Here is a 15457-nt window from a genome sequence, read left to right as displayed (position 1 = left end):
TCTTTGTAAGGAGAGAGATCCAAGATGGCTGATCGCTACCAGCTCGGGATGGTAGCTCCCAGTGAAAGCACAGAGAACGAGAGGACACCACACTTTCAGACGAATTTTTGTTGCTCACGGACCAGAAGATTCCCAGCGGAGGAGCCCCACGGGTCGCCAGTGCGACTCTTGTGGCCGGCACGGTGGCTCTTGCTGCAGAGTAAATGGGACTGGTTCCCCTTCTGACTGACGTTTGCAGCTCTGGGAAGGCAGAGTCGCCTATTACGGATTCAAGAAGGAAGCCAGACCGGAGATTCCCGGGCAGAAGAGCACCATCAGCCTTAATGCTGCTATTTTGGCCAGTGCAGTGGGTTGCTCAGATTCTAGGAATCAATAAATTGGACGTCCACTCAGAAACTTAATTAGAAAGGTGGTAATTGCAAAGACGACAGATGGATAAATTTATAATGAAAGGAAGAAACCAGCCTAAAAAGGCTGAGAATACCCAAAATCAGAATGCCTCTCCCTCTACAGGGGATTACAGTTCCTCATCAGCAACGGAACAAGACCTGATGGAGAAGGACTGTGTTCCATTAACAGAAGTAGGCTTCAGAAGGTGGTTGATAAGAAACTTCTGGGAGTTAAAAGAACTTGTTCTAACCCAATGTAAAGAAACTAAGAACTTTGAAAGAAGGTTTGACGAAATGCTAACAAGAATAGACAATATAGAGAGGAATATAAATGAATTAACAGAGTTGAAAAACACGAGAACTTCGTGAAATATGCACAAGTTTTAATAGCTGAATTGATCAAGCAGAAGAAAGGATATCAGAGGTCGAAGACCAACTTAATGAAATAAAACGAGAAGACAAGATTAGAGAAAAAAGGATAAAAAGGAATGAGCGAAGTCTCCAAGAAATGTGGGACTATGTGAAAAGACCTAATTTACATTTGGTAGGTGTACCTGAATGCGACGGAGAGAATGAATCCAAGCTGGAAAATATTCTTCAGGATATCATTCAGGAAAATTTTCCCAACCTAGCAAAGCAGGACAATATTCAACCCCAGGTAATACAGAGACCACCACAAAGATATTCCTCAAGAAGAGCAACCCCAAGGCACATAATCATTAGATTCACCAGGGTTGAAACAAAGGAGAAAATACTAAGGGCAGCCAGAGAGAAAGGTCAGGTTACCCACAAAGGGAAGCCTATCAGACTTACAGCAGATCTCTCAGCAGAAACTCTACAAGCCAGAAGAGAGTGGGGGCCAATATTCAACATCCTTAAAGAACAGAACTTTCAGCCCAGAATTTCATATCCAGCCAAACTAAGCTTCACAACTGAAGGAAAAATAAAATCTTTTATGAACAAGCAAGTACTCAGAGATGTTATTACCACCAGGCCTGCTTTACAAGAGCTTCTGAAAGAAGCATTACACATAGAAACAACCAGTATTAGCCTTTCTAAAAATATACCAAAAAGTAAAGAGCATCAACATAAAGAAGAATTTACATCAATGAATGGATAAAACAGCCAGTTAACATCAAATGGCAGTAATCCTAAATTTAAATCGACTAAATCCCCCAATCAAAAGATCCAGCCAAAACCCTACGGTATGCTGCATCCAGACTCATCTCACATGCAAGGATACACAAAGACTCAAAACAAAGGGATGGAGAAAGATTTACCAACCAAATGGAGAGCAAAAATAAACACATAAATAAAAAGTAGGAGTTGAAATCCTCACCTCTGATAAAATAGATTTTAAAGCAACAAAGATATAATGGTAAAAGGATCAGTGCAACAAGAAGAGCTAACGATCCTAACACCCAGATACATAAGACCTATAAAGAGCCTTAGACTCCCACGCAATAATAGTGGGAAACTTCAACATCAATATTAGATAGATCGATGAGACAGAAAATTGATAAGGATATCCAAGACTTGAACTCAGATACGGAACAAGTAAACTTAATAAACATTTATGGAACTCTCCACTTTAAATACACAAAATATACATTCTTATCAGTATCACATCACACCTATTCATAGGTTTAAATGAAATATTGATCGGCCATTATTAAGCACAATTATTGGCCTAAAAGAGGTTTTCAATACCCATTTTTAGAATAAAACAACATTCCTGTTCTCTCTCCCTTTTTTCTTCCTCTGTCTTCCTCTCCTTCATTCCTTTTTTTCTTTCTTTTTCTCCTTCTTTCTTTAAAAAAAAAATCTCTTTGTAAATGGTAATGTTTTATATAAATATATGGTCATCAAACGAAAGTCTTTAAATGACTCCCATAATCATCTGTATTCTTTCTGTGGGAGTGGGGGAAACAGGATCTCACTTTGTCACCCAAGATAGAGAGTGCAGTGACATGATCATGTCTCACTGTAGCCTTGGTCTCCCAGGCTCAAGTGATCTCCCCACCTCAGCCTCCTGAATAGCTGGAGTTACAGGTGCATGCCACCATGCCTAGCTAATTATTTTTGGTAGAGATGGGGTCCCACTCTGTTGCCCAGGCTGTTCTTGAACTCCTGGGCTCAAGCAATCCTCCTGCTTCAGCCTGCTAAAATGCTAGGATTACAGGTATGAGCCATCGCACCCAGTCTGTATTCTAATAAAACTAAGTAGACCTATAATTACTTTGTAACTTGATGTAATAACATAAAGCTTAATAACTTTTTGGTGTAATACGTGATTCGTAAATTTTTAGAGCATAACATACCCCTTAGGAAACCTCAGGAAAGCTTTTAATTTCCTTCTCCAGCCCAAATGTATATGCATACCAAATTCTGCATAAAACGTTATGAATTGTATAGACACTCCCTCAAAACAAAATATCATTTTATGGATTATTGCTACGAATTCTAGTCTTTAAAATGCATAAAGAAAAGGAAAACTAGCCAGGCACAGTGGCTCATACCTCTAATTCCGGCACTTTGGGAAGCCAAAGCAACCAGATCACCTGCGATCGAGAATTCGAAACCAGCCTAGCCAACCTGGTGGAACCATCTACTAAAAATACAAAAATTAGCTGGGCGTGGTGGTGGGTGCCTGTAATCCCAGCTACTCTGGAGGCTGAGGCAAGAGAATCACTTGAACCCAGAAGGCGGAGGTTGCAGTGAGCTGAGATCACACCATCGCACTCCAGCCTGGGCAACAGAGTGAAACTTCATCTCAAAAAATTTTCATATTCAAGCAAACGTATTTATGACCCAGAATGAAGAAAAAAATACACACACACATACACACACAAATTAACTGGGCATGGTGGCACCTGCTTGTAATCCCAGCTACTTGAGAGACTGAGCCATGTGAATCTCTTGAACCTGAGAAGTGAAGGTTACTGGGAGCTGAGATCATGCCACACTGCATTCCAGCCTCAGTGACAGAGAGAGACTTTGTCTCAAAAAAAGTTTAAAAAGAAAAAGAAAAAGCAATCAATGTATTTTATACATTCAAACCACGACTAGTTGGTAGATATAAGTTTCCATATACAATAATTATGAATACGATGAAACACCTAAGAATATACTTAGTAAGAACTGTGCTAAATCTTTATGGCGAAAACTTTAAAATGCTATAGAAGGACTCAGAAGAACAGTTAAATACATGGAAAGGCACACCATGTTCTGCAGTAGAAAAACCCAGCGTCACAAAGGTGTTCTTCCTAAGTTAGTCTATAAATTTTATGTAATTTCATTAAATTACAAACTAACTTTGGAGACTAGACAAGTTTATTTCAAAGTTCAAGTGGAAAAAGTAAAAAAGCAGGAGCAGAGGCTGGGCGCAGTGGTTCACACCTTAATCCTAGCTCTTTGGGAGGCTGAGGAGAGTGGATCGCTTGAGCTCAGGAGTTTGAAACCAGCTTGGGCAACATGACAAAACCCCATCTCTACTAAAAATACAAAAATTAGCTGGGTGGGGTGGCAGGTGCCTGTAGTCCCAGCTACTTGCAGGCCTGAGGTGGGAAAATCACTTGAGCCTGGGAGGTGGCGGCTGAAGTGAGCCGAGATCACGACGTTGCACTACAGCCTGAATGACAGAATGAGACTTGTCTCAAAAAGAAAAGCAAGAAGAGTCAGAGGAATTCCAAAAAGAATGTATGGGGAGGGGGAGGTAAGGGAATCAGCTCTATATCAAATATTAAAATATAACAAAGCTATAATATAGTGTTGCACAGACACATGAACGGAAGATAACTAGAACAGAATGAGAAATTCAAAAATAAACTCAAATATACCTAAAAATTTTGTGAGTGTGTGTGTTTTTTTTTAGATGGAGTCTCACTCTGTTGCCCACGCTGGAGTGCAGTGATGCGATCTTGGCTCACTGCAACTTCTATCTCCCAGGTTCAAGCAATTCTGCCTCAGCCTCCTGAGTAGCTGGGATTACAGGCACATGCCACCATGTGAGGCTGATTTTTTTTTTTTTTTTTTTTTGTATTTTTGTATTTTTAGTAGAGACTGGGTTTCACCATGCTAGCCAGGCTGGTCTTGAACTCCTGACCTTGTGATCCACCTGCTTCGGCCTCCCAAACTGTTGGAATTACAGGTGTGAGCCACCGTGCCCAACCTTGTGTGTGATTTTTTAAAATGTTATTAATGTTATTCTGTAGGATTAGGATTACTGGATAGTTATCTAGGAAAGTGGATGAAAGATTAAAATATTTAAGAAGTGGCCAGACATAGTGGGTCACACCTATAATCCCTGCACTTTGTGAGGCCGAGGTGGGTGGATCACTTGAGCCCAGGAGTTCAAGACTAGCCTGGGCAACGTAGATCCCATCTCGATTAAGAGAATAAGTAAGCAATATAAATAGAAGCAATGAAAATGAAGGGGAGACTTTTTTTTATTTGAGACAGTGTTGCTTCGTCACCAGGCACCAGGCTGGAGTGCAATGGCACGATCTCAGCTCACCGCAACCTCCGCCTCCTGGGTTCAAGCAATTCTCCTGCCTCAACCTCCCAAGTAGCTGAGACTACAGGCGCGCACCACCACGCCCAGCTACCTTTTGTATTTTTAGTAGAGACAAGGCTTCACCATGTTAGCCAGGATGGTCTCGGTCTTTTGACCTCGTGATCCACCCGCCTCAGCCTCCCAAAGTGCTGGGATTACAGGCATGAGCCACCTCACCCGGCTAGGGGAGACATTTTTTATCTCACAGTGTGGAAGTTCTTTCTAATATGACACAAAATTTGAAAGCTGTAGAAGATTTTGATCACATTAAAAAGTGTTTTTTCAGCTGGGTGCAGTGGCTCACACCTGCAATCCCAGCATTTAGGAGTTTGAGACCAGCCTAGCCAACATGGTGAAACCCTGTCTCTACTAAAAATGCAAAAATTAGCCAGGCTTGGTGGTGGGTGCCTGCAATCCCAGCTACTCAGGAGGTCGAGGCAGGAAAACCACTTGAACCCGGGAGGCAGAGGTTGCAGTGAGCCGAGATTGAGTCACTGAAGTCTAGCCTGGGCAACAGAGCAAAATTCCATCTCAAAAAATATGTAAGTGTTTTTTCACCTGATAAGTCCCTATAAGTGTGGGATTTTAGGGGGTGTCGCTTTTCTGGACAGTACCCTCTGTGGCCGGTGGTGCCTTTGCCTGAGTTTTGCCTGGGCTCATTCTGCCCATTCAGCCTGGCAGGCTGTGCTTGGCTCATGCTACCAGCCTGGATCCTATGCTTCCAAGCGAGACTAAGTCAGGCATGGAGGAGCAAGAGGTGTGTGAGCAAGCATGGAGTCCAGCCACCATGCAGTCAGACACACCAACTGCTGCCACAGAGTGGGCAGCTCCAGGTGCCAGCATGGGCACTGGCTCTGCAAGGCTGCAGCTGGACCAGGCTCATGGCAAGCACCTTCCCCAGCTGGCACCAGGGAATGCAGTGACGCCCAGAAGCTTGGAGATGCTAGGAACTGCGGAGCCCCAAAGAGAAAGTCACAGCCTTGGCTCAGGGAGCTCCCGGGTCTGGGCTTCCGGAAGGGCCACAGCTCTTCTCTCCTCTTCACCTGCAACATGGTGAGCCATGGGCATGTTTTAACTGTTTGTGTTACAATTCTTTTAGTCTCACCATTTGACAGGTCCTAAGTTTTGTCCCGTGAACAGGAAGAATGAGGTATGCAGACAAGTGAAGGGTGAGCAAAATGAAGAGGATCTTTACTGAGTGGTAGAACAGCTCAGAGTAGACCTGGAGGAGGTAGCTCCTTTCTGCAGCCTTGGTGTTCAGCACCTAGCAAAGGGGGTAGCTCCTCTCTGCGAGGCAGGTCATCCAGAGTATTCAGCTGCTAGCATGGAGGGTAATTCCTCTCTGCAGCTGGTCATCCTGGCGTCAGCTCTGGGCTTTTATGGGCCTCAGAGGGAAGGAAGTACACACTGATTGGTCCATGAGTGGCCATAGGTGGGCCTGGAAAAGGCTTCACAAATTTCCACTCCAGTCCATGGACTGGCAGCCTGGCCCCCAGCCTTCAGGCTTTTCCTAGCCTGAAACTGGCTCCTCACCGGGTACCCCCACCTTTCCACCCTGGAGCTGGTCTGCCTCCTACCACTTTTCATGGTGCCTAGGCTGTTCCTGCTGAGGGGTGCCTGCAGGCCAATGCTAAGCTGCCCTTAACTCCCCACTCAGCCTCCTTCCCATCCTCCCCGTTATCCAAAGTTCAAAGTGGGAGTTGACATGTTTTAGCACTGCCCTGAGCGGGTGCACACCCAACCAGGCTATGACAGTATCTAGGCTGGGCCCTAATGCCACTCTGAGATTGGAGTAGGCACCAGGAGTAGGGAGAGGCCAAGCCCCCAGACCTGGCCCTGAGGGCACAGAGTGCAGAGATGCCCAGTTCTGACACCTGGGAGGGTGGAGCTCCCACCTTTCCATGGAGCTTGCAGGCAGAGGTGGGGGCTCCAGGTCCTCAGTGGGCCCCTTTCTGCCTGCCCCTCCATGCCCAACTGTGCTGCTTCTCTGTGCCCAGCCCCACTGCGGCAGCACCCAGAGTGGTGGACTCCCTGGGGGGCGGGGGGAGTGTTGGGGAGGGTCCGGCTTGTCCCTGGTTCCTGCTGGATCCGTGGTTCAGGGCACTGCCCCAGGCACAGCTCCACCTCCTCCTGACGCCCTCTCTTCAGTGGCTCTAGGCTACAGCAGCAACACGGGGCCCAGGTCCAGAGCATGTAAGCTCCAGGTCTGGCCATGCAAGGGTGGGGGCAGCACAGTCAGCTGCCTCGGGAACACGGGGGCACAGGGGACCGGCCGCAGCCATTGCTGCTCCTGCAGCTGCCCCAGCCACCACTGCTTGCACCTCCCCACTGTGGCTTGTGTAGTGGCCACTGCCATCGTAAGCAAGATCAGCAAACAACAAATTGGAAAAAGAATAAAGCACTCCTAGAAATCAATAAAAGAAAGGCTAAAAAATAACGGTTAAGTTGGGCTTGATGGCAGGTGCCCGTATCCCAGCCACTCAAGAGGCTGAGGCAGAAACTTCACTTGAGCCTGGAAGTTCTAGGCTAGCCTAGACAGCATAGGGAGAACCATCTCAAAAAATTTTTTTAGAATCAGATAAATTAGGAAACGCATATTACTACTGGTGGTGTAAACTGGTACAAGCTCAGTAGAGAACAATGTGGCAATAACTAATCAAAATCTAAAATGTATGTATTCTTCAAACCAGTCATCTCACTTCTTGGAGTTATCTTACATAAATCCTTGCAAATCTAGATTCCTAGATTCCTTCTCCCATCCTAGCAGAAGTCTAGCATTCTTTTTTTGGAAAAGGTAAAACATAGGAGGTTTGGTTGTTTTTTTGGTTTTTGCTTTTTCGAGGTGGAGTCTTTTGCTGTTGCCCAGGTTGAAATGCAATGGTGTGATCTCGGCTCACTGCATCCTCTACCTCCCGAGTTCAAGGGATCCTCCTGCCTCAGCCTCCTGAGTAGCTGGTACTACAGGCATGCACCACCACACCTAGCTAATTTTTGTATTTTTAGTAGAGACGGGGTTTCACTATGTTAGTGAAGCTGGTCTCAAACTCCTGACGTCAGGTGATCTGCCTGCCTCGGCCTCCCAAAGTGCTGAGATTACAGGCATGAGCCACAGCACCCGGCTGTAAAACAAAGAATTTCTATACAGGGGTTACTAGGGCAAATTAAGTCATGAATGGTCTCTTGAAAATGGGGGATTAAGTGAGTGTGTGATTACTGAATGCTGGAATAATCCTCTGCCTTTTCTCTCCACTAGACTCTCAACACTGGCACCCAAACATTTACTCTCCAGGCATAAATTTTAGAAGACTCTTTTCTGGAGAATCTGATAATCGCCAAGATATAGGTTTAAGATGTTTCCCAACAAATTGCCCATGTAAATTACCCTGCAGTGAATCTCAAAGTCTAAAAATCCTACAAACCATGTGCTCAAATCTTCCAAACAGCTTTTTAGTCCTCCCTTCTTAATCATAAGCAAACAACCAAAGACTATCATACATCTGAGAAAAGCCTCTACACGAGATCAAAACAAATGAAATGGCCGGATGCAGTGACTCATATCTGTAATCCCAGCAATCCCAGCACTTTCAGAAGCCAAGATGGGTGGATCACATGAGGTCAGGAGTTCGAGACCAGGCTGGCCAACATGGTGAAACCCCACCTCTACTAAAAGTATAAAAATTAGTTGCGTGTGGTGGCGCCTGTAGTCCCAGCTACTCAGGTGACTGAGGCACGAGAATCTCTTGAGCCTAGGTCGTGGTATTGCAGTGAGCCGAGATCATGCCTCTGCACTCTAGCCCGGGGAAAGAGTGAGACTCTCTATCAAAAAATAAATAAAGAGGCACACCTGTAATCCCAGCACTTTGGGAGGCCAAAGCAGGTACATCACTTGAGGTCAGGAGTTCCAGCCTGGCCAACATGGTGAAACCTATCTCCACTAAAAATACAAAAATTAGCCAGGCATGGTGGCATGCACCTGTAATCCCAGTTACTTGGGAGGCTGAGGCAGGAGAATTGCTTGAACCTGGGAAGCAGAGGTTGCAGTAAGCCGAGATCATGTCATGGCACTCTGCACTCTAGCCTGGGCAACAGAGTGAGACTATCTCAAAAATAAATAAATATAATCAAAATAAATGACACAATTGAACAAAAAAAATAATACTGAACGGCCAGGCGTAGTGGCTCACGCCTGTAATCCCAGCACTTTGGAAGGCCGAGGCAGGCGGAACATGAGGTCTGGAGTTCAAGACCAGCTTGACCAACATGGTGAAACCCCATCTCTACTAAAAATATAGAAATTAGCCGGGCTAATTTTACAGCCCACACTTGTAATCCCAGTTATTCAGGAGGCTGAGGCAGGAGAATCGCTTGAACCCAGGAGGTGGAGGTTGCAGTGAGCCAATATCATACCACTGCACTCCAGCCTGGGCACAGAGCAAGACTCTGTCTCATAACAATAATAATATTGAAATAAACAATATATTTTTTATCGTTTAGAATAAAAGGCTATACAAGGAGTTGAGATTTTAAAACAAGTGCTCATGGTTGTAGTTTAAATAAGTATCACATCTATGAAATAAGAACAGTCAGACATTCTTGTAAAAAACTTAGGAAAATAAACGTCTTGAATATTAAAAATATAACAACAGAAATTAAAATGCTAGAAGAGTTGGAAGAGAAAATTGAAATAGACTGGGCACAGTGGCTCACACCTGTAATCCCAACAATTGGGGAGGCCAAGAGTTTAGAACTAGACTGGGCAACACAGTGAGACCTGACCTCATCTCTATGAACGATTTTTAAAGTTAGCCAGGCACATTGACACATGCCTGTGGTCCCAGCGACCCAGGAGGCTGTTGCAGGAGGATCACTTGAGCCCAGCTGAAGGCCGTAGTCAGCCATGATGGCACCACTGCACTCTAGCCTTGGCGACAGCAAAACCCTATCTCCAGGAAAAAAAAAAGGAAAATTGAAGAAATCTAAAAAGAGCAACAAGCAAAGAGGAATAAGAGGCCAGGTGCAGTGTCTCGTGCCTGTAATCCCAGCACACTGAGAGGTAAAGCTAGGAGGATCCCTTGAGGCCAGGAGTTCAAGACCAGCTTGGGCAACATAGTGAGACCTCCATCTCTGCAGAAAAATGTAAAACTTAGCTGAGTGTGGTGGTGTGTGCCTACAGTCCCAGCTATTCAGGAAGCTGAGGTGGGAGGTTCTCTTGAGCCCAGGAGTTCAAGGTTACAGTGAGCTATGATCATGCCACTGCACTCCAGCCTGGGCAACAGAGCAAGACTCTGTCTCAAAAAAAAAAAATAACAAAAGTCACCTTTGCTCCAGTTCCTAACAAGTTCCTCATCTCCATCTGAGACCACCTCAGCCTGGATTTCATTGTCCGTGTCATTATCAGCATTTTGGTCAAAGCCATTCAACCAGTTTCTAGGAAGTCCAAACTTCCCCACATTTTCCATCTTCTTCTGAGCCCTCCAAACTGTTCTAACGTCTACCCGTTACCCAATTCCAAAGTTGCTTCCAGATTTTTCGGTATCTTTTCAGCAGCACCCCACTCTACTGGTACCAATTAACTGGATTGGTCCCTTTTCATGCTGCTGATAAAGACATACCCAAGACTGGGAGGAAAAATAGGTTTAATGGTCAGAGTTTTACATGGTTGGGGAAGCCTCACAATCATGGCAGAAGGCAAGGAGTAGCAAATCATGTCTTACATGGATGGCAGCAGGCAAAAAGAGGAGCTTGTGCAGGGAAACTCCCATTTTTATTTACCTTTTTTTTTTTTTTTGAGACGGAGTTTTGCTCTTGTCACCCAGGCTGGAGTGCAATGGTGTGATGTCAGCCTCCTGAGTTCAAGCAGTTCTCCTGCCTCAGCCTCCTGAGTCGCTGGGATTACAGGTGCCTGCCCACCATACCTGGCTAATTTTTGTATTTTTTTTAACTATTACACAATTATGCTAATATTTTATTAATTCAAAAGCACTTTACAAGAAAATATAAGTATGGCTTCCAATAGGAATGTTATACCGGGACTTGGTACCAGGCTCACAGATCTGAGTTGGCCAGGAAAAACAGGCTTTCGAGTTAAACAATTTGTAACCGAAACTTTAATCTCAAGGATTCTCACAAAACATATTACAAATGACAGCATGAAAAGAAATCTTGCACAGTAACTCAAAGTTCAGCTTTACAATGTACCCTTAAACTGGCAGGTCATTTTCGAAATCTCAAATTTGCACATAATGTCATGAACAGCCATATATTCATATACAGCAATCAAATAAGGAACTTATGACCTAAAGCAAAGATAAACTGTCTTGAAACTTAACAGATTCTATATCACCTAGGCAACCTCTGCCCAGGATAAACATGAGTTGGCTTTTTCAAAAACCTCTAATTTAATAGTGCAGCATTTTTTACCCGATGGCTTGTGTTTCACAGCAACTTTTAAAGACTGCTTGTTCAACTATAGCTGCATCCTATATCCCCAAAAAAAAAAATCTTAGTTCAGTTTTTGCCAGTTGTTTCTGTATTAAAAAAAAAAAAAAATTCAGAGGAGCTTTGGGAACCGCGGCTTGGGTGCAGACATGGCCAAGTCCAAGAACCACACCACACACAACCAGTCCCGAAAATGGCACAGAAATGGTATCAAGAAACCCCGATCACAAAGATACGAGTCTCTTAAGGGGGTGGACCCCAAATTCCTGAGGAACATGCGCTTTGCCAAGAAGCACAACAAGAAGGGCCTAAAGAAGATGCAGGCCAACAATACCAAGGCCATGAGTGCACGAGCTGAGGCCATCAAGGCCCTCATAAAGCCCAAGGAGGTTAAGCCCAAGATCCCAAAGGGTGTCAGCCGCAAGCTCGATCGACTTGCCTACATTGCCTACCCCAAGCTTGGGAAGCGTGCTCGGGCACGCATTGCCAAGGGGCTCAGGCTCTGCCGGCCAAAGGTCAAGGTCAAGGCCAAGGCCAAGGATCAAACCAAGGCCCAGGCTTCAGCTCCAGTTTCAGTTCCAGCTCAGGCTCTCAAAGGTGCCCAGGCCCCTACAAAGGCTTCAGAATAGATATCTTTGTCTGCCAATGTGAGGACAGAAGGACTGGTGTAACTCCCCTGGGGCTGCCATCTGCATGGGGCTGGGGTCCTCCTGTGCTATTTGTACAAATAAACCTGAGGCAGGATTAAAAAAAAAAAAAAAAAAAAAAAAAAAAAAAAAATTCACACATCTGCTGGGCGGGTTTAGAGGTTTATTATCAGTCTATGTATAACTAAAATTCAAAGCATATTCAATTTTGCTTAAGGGAACATTGTAAAGTAACAATTCTTGGTATTACATGCCTCATATGATCCATTTCAAACTGTAGAAAATCACACCTTTGTGTCTCTGTTTCAAAAGACAAACAAATCTGAACAGCTAAAATATCTTAAAAATGCACCAAGCTTATGAAGTCTCAAACAAAACTTGAATTTTCTTTACATAATCCTGTCAAATGAAGTAATTTCCTATACACCACTTCTCTTGCAAACTGGTCTTCGATTTCCTTTCATTTGACCTAGAACGGCTACGAGACATAGAGAAGGATCGGGATGGCTTGGGAGCCCGAGACAGCGATCTCTCTCTCCTCCTATCTCTAGAAAGGGACCTGCTCCAGCTGCGAGAAAAGCTTCTCCTTCTTGGAGATCTGCGACGAGGTGGAGGACTCCTAAGATAATCATCTCGAGGACAACGGCCCCAAGGTGGGCCATGATTTCTACCACTTTTTTCACCTTTAGACAGTTCCACTCTTAAACAGCAGCCATAGAGTGTTCTTCCATCTAGCTCTCGGACAGCATCAGCTGCATCTTGGGGATCTTCAAATTCAACAAAAGCAAAGCTGGGAGGGTTTCTAGCAGCCCACACTTCGGAGTGGTCCATAGTAGCCAAAAGCCCGTTCCAATTCCGTCTTGTTGCCATTGTTTCCAAGATTGCCTACATAAACCTTTCAGTCCAATGGACAGGAATCACGATGCATTTCGAGATCAAGGGTAAAAAATACAGAGGCTCAAATCCACACGCTCCGATGCGTCTTCCCGCTTTCCTCCGGCCCAACACCAATGCTCAAGCACACCCAGCATCCACGAAATCAGTTTTTGTATTGTTTTTCAAGACAGAGTTTCCCTCTTGTTACCCAGGCTGGAGTACAGTGGCACAATCTCGGCTCACCACACCCTCCGCCTCCTGGGTTCAAGCAATTCTCCTGTCTCAGCCTCCCGAGTAGCTGGGACTACAGGCGTGCGCCATCATGCCCAGCTAATTTTTGTATTTTTAGTAGAGATGGGGTTTCACCTTGTTGACCTGGATGGTCTCGATCTCTTGACCTCGTGATCCACCCGCCTCAGCCTCCCAAAGTGCTGGGATTATAGGCGTGAGCCACCGCGCCCAGCCAGTTTTTGTATTTTTAATAGACATGGGGTTTCCCCATATTGGCCAGGCTGGTCTCGAACTCCTAACCTTAGGTGATCCACCTGCCTTGGCTTCCCAAAGTGCTGGGATGACAGGCATGAGCCACAACACCTGGACTGAAAACTCCCATTTTTAAAACCATCAGATTTTGTGAGACTTATTCACTATCCTGAGACTAGCACAGGAAAAACTCACCCCCATGATTCAATTACCTTCCACCAGGTCCCTCCCACAACAGGTAGAAATTGTGGGAGTTGCAATTCAAGATGGAATTTTGTTGAGAACACACCCAGACTGTATCAGGGATACGCAGTTTGGAACTACTGTTATATACAACATGGATGAACCCCACAGACCTAATGTTGAGTGGAAGGAGCCAGACATGAGTACATATTGTGTAATTCCATCTGTATGAAGTTCAGAAATGGACAAAACTAATGAATGGTGTCAGAATGTTAGTGGTTATCTCTGAGGGAGATATTGATAGGGAAGAAACGTAGGGAGCCTCTGGGGTGCTGGAAATTCTGCATCTTGAGCTGGGTGTTACTTGTGTAAAAGTGTATCAAGTATTACACTTAGGATTTAGCACCTTACGTAAATTATACCTTAATTTAAAAAGTAAAAACATTCAGTTGTCCAATAAAAATTAAAATAAATGAAATGCAAGCCGGGCATAGTGGCTCACACCTGTAATCCCAGCATTTTGGGAGACCAAGGCAGGCGGATCACGAGGTCAGAAGATTGAGACCATCCTGGCTAATACAGTGAAACCTCGTCTCTACTAAAAATACAAAGAAAATTGGTAAAAATACCAAAAAATGGGCCAGGCGCAGTGGCTCATGCCTGTAATCCCGGCATTTTGGGAGACCAAGGCAGGCGGATCATGAGGTCAGGAGTTCAAGACCAGACTGCCAATGGCAAAACCCCATCTCTAGAAAAAATTAATAATAAAAGAAAAAAATTAGATGTGTAAAAATTAGAGAAGGTAAATGTTTAACTATTTGTTAACGATAGGATTAATACTTAGAAGGCCCAAGATAATCAACTAAAAAACTGCTATTAATGAAAGAAATTTTAAAGGATTCAAAGCCAGGCACCATGGTACAAGGCTGTAGTCCCAGCTTGAGGTATGAGGACTGCTTGAGTCCAGGAGTCCGAGTCCAGCCTGTGCCACCACACTTCGGTAATTTTCTAAATTTTTTGTAGAGATGGTCTCACCATGTTGCCCAGGTTGGTCTCAAAATGGTCTCAAGCGATCCTACTGTTTCGGCCTCCTAAAGTACTGGTATTACAGGTGTGAGCCATTGCACCTGGGCTTCAAGGCCCCAATTCTTTAAAAAAAAAAATTATTTTTAAAGAGAGAATTCAGTGAAGTGATAGGGTCTAAAATTATAGAAATCAGAAGTCTTTATACACGCAAAGACACAAACAGTATTACTGCGAGCATCTTCATACATGCCCTCTTATGAATCCATGTGGGAATTTCCTTTGGGTGTGTGCTCAGGAACAGGATTGGTGGGACAGAGGATTCACAGATTCTTCCTCTGACTGAAACTGCTAAGTGGCTCTTCAGAACAGCTGCACCAGCTGACACACCCACCAGCATTCTTATCCCCTAGGTCTCCTCTGTGCTTGTGGAAAATGTGCTTCTGCTAAACCAAGAAAGAAGAAAGCATGAGATCCATGAAACAGGAATTCTAGCCAAGGAAAATGGTGAAAGGAATCCCTGGATGTGCAGCAGGCCTGAATTGGAGCACCGCTGCTTCCAGACTCCCCGCCCTAGCCTGTTGAAAGGGCTCAGGATACCAGGAGAAACTAGGCATAGGCTTGGCTGAAGTTATTGTCAATGACAGCACTTCTTCTGTCTATAAAGTGTGTATTCCTGCCTTCTCTCAGTATCACTCTATATCATCCCTTAAGCTATAAATACATGCTTTCTTTGTTCTTCTTGCCCTAAGAATAACTTTAAAGACCTTTTTTGGCCGGGCGAGGTGGCTCACGCCTGTAATCCTAGCACTTTGGGAGGCCGAGGTGGGTGGATCACCTGAGGTCAGGAGTTCAAGACCAGC

The 15457-nt window shown here is 44.7% G+C and overlaps 1 long non-coding RNA gene and 1 pseudogene across 2 annotated transcripts in view; one reads left to right on the top strand and one right to left on the bottom strand.

Moving 5' to 3' along the window:
* Positions 1–15457, top strand: part of LOC118145038 (uncharacterized) — a 48639-nt gene that overhangs the window by 15472 nt on the left and 17710 nt on the right. Inside the window, exon 3 of one of the 2 annotated variants that reach the window (XR_013521604.1) lies at positions 11–4235. The exons of the other annotated variant lie outside the window; for it this stretch is intronic. This is a non-coding gene — a long non-coding RNA (uncharacterized LOC118145038). Of the gene's footprint in view, positions 1–10; positions 4236–15457 lie in introns of those variants that run through there. 2 annotated transcript variants of the gene reach the window in all.
* On the bottom strand, positions 7103–13037 carry LOC100389330 (serine/arginine-rich splicing factor 3 pseudogene; annotated as a pseudogene).

Source organism: Callithrix jacchus, chromosome 8 (genome assembly GCF_049354715.1).
Source record: "Callithrix jacchus isolate 240 chromosome 8, calJac240_pri, whole genome shotgun sequence".
Taxonomy (NCBI): Eukaryota; Metazoa; Chordata; class Mammalia; order Primates; family Cebidae; genus Callithrix; species Callithrix jacchus.
This window is presented reverse-complemented; position numbering and strand designations above follow the sequence as displayed.